This window comes from Cydia pomonella, chromosome 20 (genome assembly GCF_033807575.1).
Source record: "Cydia pomonella isolate Wapato2018A chromosome 20, ilCydPomo1, whole genome shotgun sequence".
Lineage (NCBI taxonomy): Eukaryota > Metazoa > Arthropoda > Insecta > Lepidoptera > Tortricidae > Cydia > Cydia pomonella.
In genome coordinates this window covers 13,904,014-13,918,044 of record NC_084722.1, presented here as the reverse complement: position 1 = coordinate 13,918,044, position 14,031 = coordinate 13,904,014, and the positions used below count along the sequence as shown (strand labels likewise).

Below are 14,031 nucleotides of genomic sequence, written 5' to 3'. Positions count from 1 at the left end.
TCCGTACATCAGTTTTCTTACCAAAACGCGAGTTATTTCTTAGCCGACATCTAGCGTCAAGTAGCGGAATTTATCAGTACTGCTGTTGACAATAGATGTCGCAACGAACGAAAACTCTAATGCTCAACAATTTTCAGCTAATACTACAACCAGATTAATTGGAACTATATTTTCAACTCCTTCTGCTTGTAATATTAATTGTAAATTGTTTTGGCAATACATTTTTCGGCAGTCACGACCCTTGTGACAACTAGTGTGAAGTAGCGGTACTGATATATCCACTACTTGACGTTAGATGTCGGCTACGAAATAACTCGCGTTTTGGTAAGAAAACTGATGTACGGAGTTACCTCCCTTTTTTTACTTAAATTTCTCTGTGGTTCTATCAAATTTACTATACCCATTCACAAATCAACACAATAAAACATAGCATATTATTATATAGCACAGGTTTATTCAATAAAGTATAAAAATAAAGGTCCATACCTACATGCACGTCTCCTACGCATCAGAAATCCCTCTACAAACATTAAAGGTAAACCCGTTTATGGAGCTCAACTGTTTTACATTCTGTCGCCAGTACAACGTTAATAAATCTCGCAGAGAACCGAGTCTGAGACCGAGATTCTAGAGATTTGGAGAGATTTCAGAGATTGAACAGATACAGGCAGGTGTGAAATTACAGCTTACCGGATCTTGGGATAAGGAGGATTGAGTACAGAAATATATATCTGTTTAACGTTTGGTTTGGGTCATACACATTTTATAGTATGCTTAGCTCTTTCGCGTCTTTTCTGTAGACATTGCAAAGTTAAGGGGATCCATAGCTAATTTTAATACTGCATCCTTAATTCCTTATAGGCGAGATACATATTATCAATACCTAAGACTCCTAAGAAAAAACAGGATATACTTATACACGGTGTTCTTTTTAAGGTCCGTTAATTTCAATGATGTATTCCTGAGCTTAAATTAAGTAACTTTCTCAAAGAAAGCGGTATTCTAATTAACTCCATTTTGGAAATAATCAATGATATATTTTTTATCTGATAAGGCCCCTACCAGCGTGTACACTTGCCTTAGAGCCTGTTTAGCTGTGTTTTGATTAGTGTTTAGCATAACACTTGTGATTTTCTACTAAACGCAAGTACTACCTCGGACGATCGACATTCGAAATGTCATTGATATGTCATAGTTTTCAATTGTTTGGTGGATTTAAATATAATGTCCTTATTACAACAACGCTATTAATTACTTTTACGAAAAATCTAAAAATTGAATGGAAAATTTACTTTGCCATTCAGTTTCCATCACTGATTTAGCCATACCCCGAAGTTGCAAATAACACCGTGTCGTCAACTATTATGGTACGAGTATTGTAACCTTTTTCTAAAATGTGTTGACCTTGTCGTACAATGTGCCAAAACGTTTGATTTCGATTCCTAAGGGCTCATTTACACGGTGCGAGAACTGGCATGCGAGTTTCATTACATTGCGGTATTTGATCGGTCGCCGAATTAGTTGTAACCTCAATAGTCCGCAATGTAACTAAAATCGCATGCGAGTTCGCGTGCCGTCTAAATCGGCCCTTATTCTATTCTTTTGGTGTAGACGTGAAGTTTGTATGTATGTCACTTTATTGTACATAAAGAGGTTTATATGAAACAGACAAAACAAAACAAAAATAAGAGTGTCATGTTATGGACAAAGGCGAACTTATCCCTAAAAGGGATCTCTTCCAGATAACCTTTGAGAAAATGCGAAAGGATCAAACGCTAACAGGTGAAAGACAATTTAGTATGAATAATATGAGAATTTTGCATACACATAAATTAGGACGAGAGCAATAAACATCATTGTTGTTCACTAAAACGGGTAGTCAGTCGCGTATGAATAATTTTCATCCGACGACGTTTCGAAGACAACATTTTTCTCGTGGTCGTCGGATAGTTACACAAATGTCTGTTTTGACATTTTGCTGGAACATCAGTTATAAGTGGACAAGACCAGTGTGACTCGCGTCGAAACATATCGGGACGTAAATAAAATTACGCATAAATAGTAAGTTTAAGTAAGTAGCAACGTTAAAATACGAGAAGGATTACAGGTTTTCAACAGTATTATTATGTATTCCATTCAACGCTTATTGTGGATTTTCCATCCAAACCCCTATATAATTCTAGCGCGGAAAGTACTGGAATATAAGCTCTTGTGCAGATTATAACAATACATTAAAGTATTATAGATATTTATTTTGCATTGCAGTCGATTTTTAAACCGAAAAGCTTCGGTTTTGTATCCTAACTTGTAGGCACCAATATGTTTCTTGTAATTTAATACAGATGAAATAAAACAAGAATCGAGTTATTAATATTAAATTTCTTCATGGAAAAAAAAATAAAAAATATAGATGCTGTTGTTGGCTTGTGTGTGACGTTTTTTTACGAATAACGGTCATAAGAATCTAATATTGCAGTGTTTTAACATTCAAAATCTATATTATATTTCCATAAAAATAATCTGATTTTCACGGTTTCATTTGCAATTTGGATTAAACAATGAACACTCTGTGTAAGTCGATATCAAATCTATCTAATATTTTCTTGGGATCCCTATGGAATAAAAACTCAATCCTCCCGTCCGTACAAACTTTTCAAATAAAACGAAAAAAGTCCGAATTCAAATGCCGCCGTCGCATAATTAAAAAAAGACGGCACATCGATCCGTGTCCATTTGAGTAACGATGGAAAGGGACGGAAGCTGGGCTATTCATAATCGAATTGCTAGTCGACCGCACTACCCTAAAGTGGACCAGTATAAGGAGATTTTTTCCAAACTGTCATTTTTATTTTACTAGGTACAGTGGAGGCCGGTTAGTACGACTTAGGGCCAGTTGCACCAAACCACCTGCTAACGTAAGCACAGTTCGCTAAATTTTAACGCTTACGTGGGGGTCTTAACGATTGCTAAATAAAATGCGTTGCACCAACTATAAAATAACAGAATGTCGTCGCTAATCGTGAGGCCATACTATGAACGCGTTCCTACCAAAATTTTTATGGTAGAATTATTTTTTCATATAGCAACCCAGTCATAAATGTCAGAGTTGTCAAATTTTTCAATAACGAGAAAACTTTTGTAGGCGCGAACTAGTTTCTTTTCAGGTTTTAAATCTAAATACTACACAAGTTATGCCATGCCAATCTTCTATATATTTATGATTATATTAAAAACAATGTATCTTCATGGCACTTTAAAGTGAAACTGCTGACTACGATTGTTCAGTGGCCAAGTGCTTTCCAAGCTGCAAAGCCGAATTAAACAAGGAGCTGCATTGCCCGGTAAGTTATCTTATTCGTTTAATACGTATCCCTAACTACTTTCAGAGCCCTAAGCACAAGGAATTACCTACGCTACCTACAAATACCGACAGTTGGGGCAACATTTCCAATTACATATATTGTTGACACAATAATACATAACTGTTAGTTCTGTTAGTAGCAGATATTCAAGTTACTTTTGTACTTTAATTTAAACCTGCTTGATCTAAGCATTTTCTTTTTGCCAATGGTTGAAACGGATCACAATATATTTTTATTCACAATAATTTCATGTTACTTTCTTTTCAGGTTTGATATACACCATTTGATATGGAATACAAGATGAAAGTTACACACAAGTGAATCGATTCAAGAAATCAAAGAATCATACACTAGATTAACTGGAAAAACTTGTTGCGAAAAATAAAGTATTATAAATGATATCTGAATTTAATTTTTGATAATAAAATACATTTTTAGTTACCTTATCTTACTTTATTTTCTATCTTACACTAAATCCTTTTTAGGTAGTGACTAATGGAGGTAAAAGGTTATCCGGAGAGAAATCAACAACTCATTGACATATAATATATTATTTCACAATTATATTTAAGTGCCTACTTACTTATTATATTTTCTGTCATACTGGTGACTTCACTTGTTTATTCCAACTATTATTTAATTTTTCTTTATTGGGGTGATCATGATATAAATCATTTATGAAACATGCATGGGCTGTTGAAAAACTGGTATGGGGAAAACAAATAAAATCAATCTGAGGGCCTTTTATTATGACTGATTTTAGAGCTATTTAGGTATGTTAGGTTTTAAATGATGATGAATAGGGATTGGTGGGTTAATATGTAGGTAGGGTATTGTCAGTAGTCAGTCGTGTGTATAATAAATGTGTAGTCAGGTTTAAAAATAATGGGTTTACACATTCTCTAAAGTATGTTGTAATGCTCTTTTGCAAATTAAGACCTATGGATTATATTTTTACTAATTAACTGTTATGTTATTTCCTATACATGGCTAGGGTTACATACAATTGTTACATTGTAATTTATTTATATGCGACTTCACTGTATGACTGGTTGAATACAAGTAAAAATCAAGTGACAGAAGGGAAGCCATATTATATTTTATCTAACCCAGGTATTGACTGTTATATTTATAAATGTTATCCAGTATGAAAGGAAACAATTAAGATGGTCAGCTCTTTATCATTTGTCACCATGCCTGTCATGTTCTAACAAGTATGTATGTGCAAAAGTGACAGGCATAGTGACAAGTGGATAAAAATGGAACCATGCTGCCACCGCAGGTTATACCTATTAAACTACTCAGTTGTTCTCATGTATATTCGATATTTCCAGAAGAATTACTTTATTAGGCTCGGAGGCCACTATTGTATAGACACAGTAAGAGATCCTTTGGCGTAGTATCAAGGTAAGTATGTCAGGGCATGCCGAGGCATCCCTCACACAAACAAATGCTAAGAACGTCTGGCATTTCTAAGACACTGTGGTAAACCTGAAAATTCCAGAGGGATACCTTGACATTCACAAGCAGAGCTCAATGTGTAGGGATGCCTCGGCAATATGCTGAAGGACGCCCTGCCATGCCATGTCGCTAACGGGTGCCTATAATACCCTAACTGGACCCTATAATAGGTATAATGTAATAATTGAAGATAAGAGATACCCAGGTAGCCCACACTCTAAATAAATGTAGATTTTTGGAGCTGTTAATTGTTAAATCTAATTGTAACTTTGTATTATAATAAATATTAATTTAAATATAAATATCACCATAAATAAAACTGTTTTAGTTAATTACTTGCAAAGTTGTTGTTTCTAGGGTTAATGAATAAGATATGTTGTAAAAGCAAATAAAACACAAGCAAGTATGTATGAATTGAAGTATTATAATCAGTTTTACATTAGGTACACATTTTGCCCACTTATATATAACCTATTATGCCGACTGGTCTGTAATTGTCCAATACATTTTCTTCGCACTAAAATACTTGATTTCATATGTAGCATCTTGTTTTATGTGATTTTATAGTTATAAATATAGTTCACTTCTCTTCTGGGTTACGATTTTCAGAGGCCGACTTTGTATACGTTAATAGTTGTCATCTCGCTGTTTTCGAATATCATAGTTAGTCCACTAATATTTCCAAGGGATATAACATTCTTATCTTGATTCCAATAAACAGAGAGCGTTTTAAATTGATTTTAATGACCAGTCTGTCGATAAATAGTGTTCATTACATGCCGTCGAGTTTCACTTTATGGGACGTATTTGTTAACCTGTGATAGCATCAATCTGGTCTTATCCTCAACTTAAACTCATTCTGCACTCGATTTCAATTTAAACACACCTTTTCTTTGAATATCCGGAACAAATTAATGTATTTTATGAAACACAAGTAGTCTCGCAACTAAAATGACATTTAAAACCATTATGTCAACTATCACACGTTTTTGCGTTTAGATATTTCCACCTTTTTATTGTTATAAATATATGTTTAATAATTTACATTACTTTTTACTCAAATTATTTAATAATCAAACATAAATTCGTGAAATACGGACGATTTCCAAAAAGCGCCGCCATATTTATCGAACGACTTTGCTGTTAACCAGTGCTCTACCACCGGTTAAGGGCCAGTTGCACCAAACCACCTGCTAACGTAAGCACAGTTCGCTAAATTTTAACGCTTACGTGGGGGTCTTAACGATTGCTAAATAAAATGCGTTGCACCAACTATAAAATAACAGAATGTCGTCGCTAATCGTGAGGCCATACTATGAACGCGTTCCTACCAAAATTTTTATGGTAGAATTATTTTTTCATATAGCAACCCAGTCATAAATGTCAGAGTTGTCAAATTTTTCAATAACGAGAAAACTTTTGTAGGCGCGAACTAGTTTCTTTTCAGGTTTTAAATCTAAATACTACACAAGTTATGCCATGCCAATCTTCTATATATTTATGATTATATTAAAAACAATGTATCTTCATGGCACTTTAAAGTGAAACTGCTGACTACGATTGTTCAGTGGCCAAGTGCTTTCCAAGCTGCAAAGCCGAATTAAACAAGGAGCTGCATTGCCCGGTAAGTTATCTTATTCGTTTAATACGTATCCCTAACTACTTTCAGAGCCCTAAGCACAAGGAATTACCTACGCTACCTACAAATACCGACAGTTGGGGCAACATTTCCAATTACATATATTGTTGACACAATAATACATAACTGTTAGTTCTGTTAGTAGCAGATATTCAAGTTACTTTTGTACTTTAATTTAAACCTGCTTGATCTAAGCATTTTCTTTTTGCCAATGGTTGAAACGGATCACAATATATTTTTATTCACAATAATTTCATGTTACTTTCTTTTCAGGTTTGATATACACCATTTGATATGGAATACAAGATGAAAGTTACACACAAGTGAATCGATTCAAGAAATCAAAGAATCATACACTAGATTAACTGGAAAAACTTGTTGCGAAAAATAAAGTATTATAAATGATATCTGAATTTAATTTTTGATAATAAAATACATTTTTAGTTACCTTATCTTACTTTATTTTCTATCTTACACTAAATCCTTTTTAGGTAGTGACTAATGGAGGCAAAAGGTTATCCGGAGAGAAATCAACAACTCATTGACATATAATATATTATTTCACAATTATATTTAAGTGCCTACTTACTTATTATATTTTCTGTCATACTGGTGACTTCACTTGTTTATTCCAACTATTATTTAATTTTTCTTTATTGGGGTGATCATGATATAAATCATTTATGAAACATGCATGGGCTGTTGAAAAACTGGTATGGGGAAAACAAATAAAATCAATCTGAGGGCCTTTTATTATGACTGATTTTAGAGCTATTTAGGTATGTTAGGTTTTAAATGATGATGAATAGGGATTGGTGGGTTAATATGTAGGTAGGGTATTGTCAGTAGTCAGTCGTGTGTATAATAAATGTGTAGTCAGGTTTAAAAATAATGGGTTTACACATTCTCTAAAGTATGTTGTAATGCTCTTTTGCAAATTAAGACCTATGGATTATATTTTTACTAATTAACTGTTATGTTATTTCCTATACATGGCTAGGGTTACATACAATTGTTACATTGTAATTTATTTATATGCGACTTCACTGTATGACTGGTTGAATACAAGTAAAAATCAAGTGACAGAAGGGAAGCCATATTATATTTTATCTAACCCAGGTATTGACTGTTATATTTATAAATGTTATCCAGTATGAAAGGAAACAATTAAGATGGTCAGCTCTTTATCATTTGTCACCATGCCTGTCATGTTCTAACAAGTATGTATGTGCAAAAGTGACAGGCATAGTGACAAGTGGATAAAAATGGAACCATGCTGCCACCGCAGGTTATACCTATTAAACTACTCAGTTGTTCTCATGTATATTCGATATTTCCAGAAGAATTACTTTATTAGGCTCGGAGGCCACTATTGTATAGACACAGTAAGAGATCCTTTGGCGTAGTATCAAGGTAAGTATGTCAGGGCATGCCGAGGCATCCCTCACACAAACAAATGCTAAGAACGTCTGGCATTTCTAAGACACTGTGGTAAACCTGAAAATTCCAGAGGGATACCTTGACATTCACAAGCAGAGCTCAATGTGTAGGGATGCCTCGGCAATATGCTGAAGGACGCCCTGCCATGCCATGTCGCTAACGGGTGCCTATAATACCCTAACTGGACCCTATAATAGGTATAATGTAATAATTGAAGATAAGAGATACCCAGGTAGCCCACACTCTAAATAAATGTAGATTTTTGGAGCTGTTAATTGTTAAATCTAATTGTAACTTTGTATTATAATAAATATTAATTTAAATATAAATATCACCATAAATAAAACTGTTTTAGTTAATTACTTGCAAAGTTGTTGTTTCTAGGGTTAATGAATAAGATATGTTGTAAAAGCAAATAAAACACAAGCAAGTATGTATGAATTGAAGTATTATAATCAGTTTTACATTAGGTACACATTTTGCCCACTTATATATAACCTATTATGCCGACTGGTCTGTAATTGTCCAATACATTTTCTTCGCACTAAAATACTTGATTTCATATGTAGCATCTTGTTTTATGTGATTTTATAGTTATAAATATAGTTCACTTCTCTTCTGGGTTACGATTTTCAGAGGCCGACTTTGTATACGTTAATAGTTGTCATCTCGCTGTTTTCGAATATCATAGTTAGTCCACTAATATTTCCAAGGGATATAACATTCTTATCTTGATTCCAATAAACAGAGAGCGTTTTAAATTGATTTTAATGACCAGTCTGTCGATAAATAGTGTTCATTACATGCCGTCGAGTTTCACTTTATGGGACGTATTTGTTAACCTGTGATAGCATCAATCTGGTCTTATCCTCAACTTAAACTCATTCTGCACTCGATTTCAATTTAAACACACCTTTTCTTTGAATATCCGGAACAAATTAATGTATTTTATGAAACACAAGTAGTCTCGCAACTAAAATGACATTTAAAACCATTATGTCAACTATCACACGTTTTTGCGTTTAGATATTTCCACCTTTTTATTGTTATAAATATATTTTTAATAATTTACATTACTTTTTACTCAAATTATTTAATAATCAAACATAAATTCGTGAAATACGGACGATTTCCAAAAAGCGCCGCCATATTTATCGAACGACTTTGCTGTTAACCAGTGCTCTACCACCGGTTAAGGGCAGCGTAACTTTTTAACGGACACATAGCGTGGTGCAACCCAAATATGCAGTTAGCATTCGCTAGCGCCATATTTACACATGATCAGTACATCAAATGGGCATGGTGCAACTGGCCCTAAGGGCAGCGTAACTTTTTAACGGACACATAGCGTGGTGCAACCCAAATATGCAGTTAGCATTCGCTAGCGCCATATTTACACATGATCAGTACATCAAATGGGCATGGTGCAACTGGCCCTTAGTATATAACAACCAACCATTTATAGCGACGTAAGTAAAGGCCATAGAGAAATATATGTAAGTAAAGAAATAGTGGTAACTCCATACATCAGTTTTCCTACCAAAACGTGAGTTATTTCGTAGCGGACATCTAGCGTCAAGTAGCGGAATTTATCAGTACTGCTAGTTGACAATAGATGTCGCGAAACTGTAATGCTCAATAATTTTCAGCTAATATTATAACCAGATTAACTGGAACTCTATTTTCAAATCCTTCTTTTTCGGCAGTCACGACACTTGTGACATCTAGTGTGAAGTAGCGGTACTCGCTACTTGACGTTAGATGTCTACTACGAAATAACTCGCGTTTTGATAAGAAAACTGATGTACGGAGTTACCTCTCTTTCTTTTTTTTTTTTTATGGTAGAGGAGGCAAACGAGCAGACGGATCACCTGATGGTAAGCGATTACCGCCGCCCATGGACACCTGCAACACCAGAGGGGTTGTAAGTGCGTTGCCGGCCTTTGAGATGGGAGTACGCTCTTTTCTTGAAGGTTTGAAGGTCGTATCGGTCCGGAAATACCGCAGGCGACAGTTCATTCCACAGTTTAGCTGTGCTGTGCTGTCTTTACTTATATTTCTCTATGGTATAGACACATGTTTGGTTTTAGTACGAGCTACTATGAAAGTACAACCGTTTATTACGCGACTCCGCTTAGACGAAATTTCACACAAAATGACACAGAAAATTACAAATAAACTGATGGTAAAAAGCTTATTCCGTACACGCAGTAAGATAAAATAGGTAGGCAAATCTTGTAAGCTAAATTAGACCCATACTTCCCTGATGAGTTGATGACGATGTCTATAGAAACTTTTTTTTTTTTTTTTTTTTTTTTTTTTTTTTTTTTTTTTTTTTTTTTTTTTTTTTTTTTTTTTTTTTTTTTTTTAATACCACGACGGTGGCAAACAAGCATACGGCCCGCCTGATGGTAAGCAGTCACCGTAGCCTATAGACGCCTGCAACACCAGAGGCATTACATGCGCGTTGCCGACCCTTTAAAAACCTGTACACTCCTTTTTTGAAGAACCCCATACTGTAGCCCCTCGGGAAAACCTCGGCAGGAAGCTCATTCCACAGCCGAAGCGTTCGCGGGAGGAAATTCCTCTTAAACCGCACAGTACGCGACCATTTAGGTTCTAGGGTGTGAGGATGAACACCCTGCCGACGGCGAGCGGTGCGGTGATAGAAAGCGGCCGTTGGCATCATGTCAAACAATTCTTCAGAGCACAGCCCATTGTACAAGCGGTAGAACACACACAAGGAGGCAAAGTCTCTCCTTAGACTTAAAGGTTCAATACCGCTTGTGAGTTTGGGATCGTCGACGATTCGTACAGCGCGCCTTTGGACTGAGTCGAATGGTCCAAGCTGGCATGCAGGTGCTCCTGCCCAAAAGTGACAGCAATACTCCATATGGGGTCTGACTTGCGATTTATAAAGCAGCAGTCTTTGCCCCGGAGTAAAGTATCGCCTTGCTTTATTGAGCACACCCAGTTTTTTGGATGCCAGCGCAGCCTTTCCTTCCAGGTGGCTACGGAATTGGACGTCACTGGAAATGTCGACACCGAGGATCCCAATACTCCCTGATAAGGTAAGGACTGAGCCTTGGAACTGTGGGACCACAGTAAATGGGGTTTTCTTAGCGGTAAACGCGCAAACTTGTGTCTTGGTGGGGTTGAATCGGACTAGATTGTCCCGACCCCACACCGAAACTCTGGATAGAGTGCTCTCAATGTCCGACACAAGCTTTTCACGACTCTCCAGCACCACAGAACGAGGGATATTGGCACGGCCTGTGTAATAGGCATCCCCAGTACTGTCGTCCGCATAGCAATGAATGTCGTCGTTAGACAACATGTCATTGATGTGCAGCAAAAACAGCGTTGGGGATAGCACAGAACCTTGCGGAACGCCAGCGTTAATGTCCATGCTATCGGAGCAGCTTCCGTCTACTACGGCTCGTATGCGTCTGCCGGACAAAAAGCTAGCGATCCATTTGCATAGTCCCTCCGGCAGTCCATAAGATGGTAACTTCGATAGGAGACCCCTATGCCAGACCCGATCGAACGCCTTCGCTATATCTAGGCTAACTGCCAATGCCTCACCTTGACTCTCAATGGCCGAAGCCCAGCGGTGTGTGAGATACACTAGAAGATCACCAGTCGAGCGACCGTGGCGGAAACCATACTGGCGGTCGCTGATCAGGTCGTGTTCTTCTAGGTATCTCAGGAGCTTTGCGTTAATTATACGCTCCATGACCTTTGAGAGAAGAGAGGTAATAGCGATAGGCCTGTAATTCGATGGGTCCGATCTGTCGCCCTTTTTAGGCACAGGGTGCACAAGGGCCGTCTTCCACGAAGATGGAACATGCCGTTTCTTGCTAGAGAGTGTGAAAAGGCGCGCCAACACGGGACACAACTCAGGAGCACACTGCTTAAGTACAATCGCTGGTATGCCGTCTGGCCCGCTCGACTTATGAACGTCCAGCGATAGCAACTCCCGCCGAATATCCCTCTGCGTGAATGATTTCTCTGCGGATTTGAGCAAAAGCAGTCAAGTGGCGGGACCCTGATGAGCGGTCAGCGCGGATTAAGAGGATTTTACAAAATCATCGATTTAAGCTTATCTATGCATGAAAGTATATATAAATCATATATTATTGGAATCAGCATTAAATAAGCTATTTAAATGTCATAATAAAATGATTGTAATGTTTACGCATTTAGCCCATATTTAGCCAGACCTAATCAAACTTCGAAGAGTGACCGTTTTCCAGTTTCCTTGTTAAAAATGACTACCACCGTTAAACTGATAAATGATTGAAGGTAATTGCTATTAAATTATCGAAATAAGACTTTTATTTTTAAGATTAAATCACTAAAAAGCACCTAACATGCATTTTATTTTACAAAACGACCTCTTAAAAATCAAGACTGAACTCGGAATAGGGGGTCGCTCCCGAATGAATGTGTTTTTGTTTTTCTTACGGTATGTTATCCTTGTCTAACTCGCTACCTAATTTTGGGCGCTAGAAGAGCGTAACTATACATACGTTCAATTTCACCTCTAAATACGGCAACACCTCACTAACAATCACTGGTGGCCGACAGTTTACTGGTTTTCGCATCTTCGCATTTCGCAAGAATCTTGGCCTGTCAATTAATATAGGAATAAGGGAGGCAAATGCATGCAAACTTTTCAAAGTGAGAATTTCCTTTTGATTGGTAAACCGTGACCACATCGGCGCAATCTTTCGTGAACAGGCTATCCGTCCCGCAGATTCTATTTCCGGCCCTAAACTCGACGGGCCAGTTAACCTCGATAGGAACGGCCCGGCTTTCTTCTATTTTGCCTGTAACAGACTTATGAATGTGTTATGCTATCCTGGTACGTATGGTTGATGATAATAGTCAAACAAAGTATGTGCAATGTGTGGCATCTTATCAATAACAAGGATATGTATTTGTTTATTTTATTAAATTACAGTGGTGATCATTATAATAGGACTAAACCTAGAGTTTTTTTACAAAGATTTAAATATAATATCGAAATTGAAAATACTTTTACCCAATTTATCCACGAATCTTCTTTCTTTCACATCATAACTGATAAAAAATATAATACTTTAATAATTGTAGTTTACAATACATAAATAAAGTTTCCATATAAAATACCTAGAACGGCAGTGGTCAACTACGCTCGATGTCAGGTGTCACTCGTATTGTTATGTTATTAAAGGTCAAATTTGACAAATCTGCGCGTCATCGTGGATGACATGAACTGTCTACAATTTGTATTCGTTCAAGTTGTATCAATATCGCTGTACAACTACTAGTCTAATGTTATCTACAGGGGTCGTACAAAAAGTGCGGATGACGTCAAACCACTTATAGATGATTTCAAATAGTATTTTTGATTTTCATAAACAATTATCACTTATCATTTATCAACCTCTTTATTAAACGATATCGCCACTTGAAATGAGTAAATATGTTTTTGACTGACACATTGTCAATCAGATGAACTATAACTTGACTTCGTTATTGTAGCATTGTAGCATATTTTAAGTCTGTGACAACAATAATAGACTTGTTAGAAAAATAGTCATCTATGCATAATTTCATTAAATAATAAGTATAATAACATCAAATTATCTTTTTTATTTTTACTAATCTTACCTACTGTTCCCACTTTTGACTATTAAACCTATTTATCTGAGGATCCCACAGACTTGTTCTAACTAATTTCAAATAATTATACCTTATGGTAACAAGTTTCGTGAAATTTATTTTATTCACTACATCACCCTACCACCTGTATTATTAATTCCATGGATTTATTTATGATTATTTTGTTTCTTCATTACTACTTTGTTACTACATGTCACACGGAAGTTTAAATACAAACTCAAACATCATCCTGTGTGCACGATTACGTCATTTTTACGTCATCCGCACTTTTTGTCCGACCCCTGGACTTATCTAAAATGAAGTATACTCTTGATTATACTTACATTAAATCTCACTACTATTTTCGCTGCGAATCTTGTACAAGTTGTAGGTATACGTACAGTGAGTGGCTGCCTACCTGTCTACTTATCGAGCGATAGACGTGTTTCATTAGCATCGTTAGGCGATCGGCACGCTCCT

General features: G+C 36.4%; 1 protein-coding gene and 2 long non-coding RNA genes across 8 annotated transcripts in view; 2 read left to right on the top strand and 1 right to left on the bottom strand.

The window, feature by feature from the left end:
* LOC133529044 (uncharacterized protein CG3556) overlaps window positions 1–14,031 on the bottom strand; it is a 186,881-nt gene that overhangs the window by 42,455 nt on the left and 130,395 nt on the right. The gene's annotated exons all lie outside the window — the stretch shown is intronic.
* Window positions 2,884–3,808, top strand: LOC133528999 (uncharacterized). The gene is made up of 2 exons (XR_009801086.1): window positions 2,884–3,341; window positions 3,630–3,808. It is a non-coding gene; the product is annotated as an uncharacterized LOC133528999 (long non-coding RNA).
* LOC133529027 (uncharacterized) lies at window positions 5,889–6,914 on the top strand. Its single transcript, XR_009801088.1, has 2 exons — window positions 5,889–6,447; window positions 6,736–6,914. It is a non-coding gene; the product is annotated as an uncharacterized LOC133529027 (long non-coding RNA).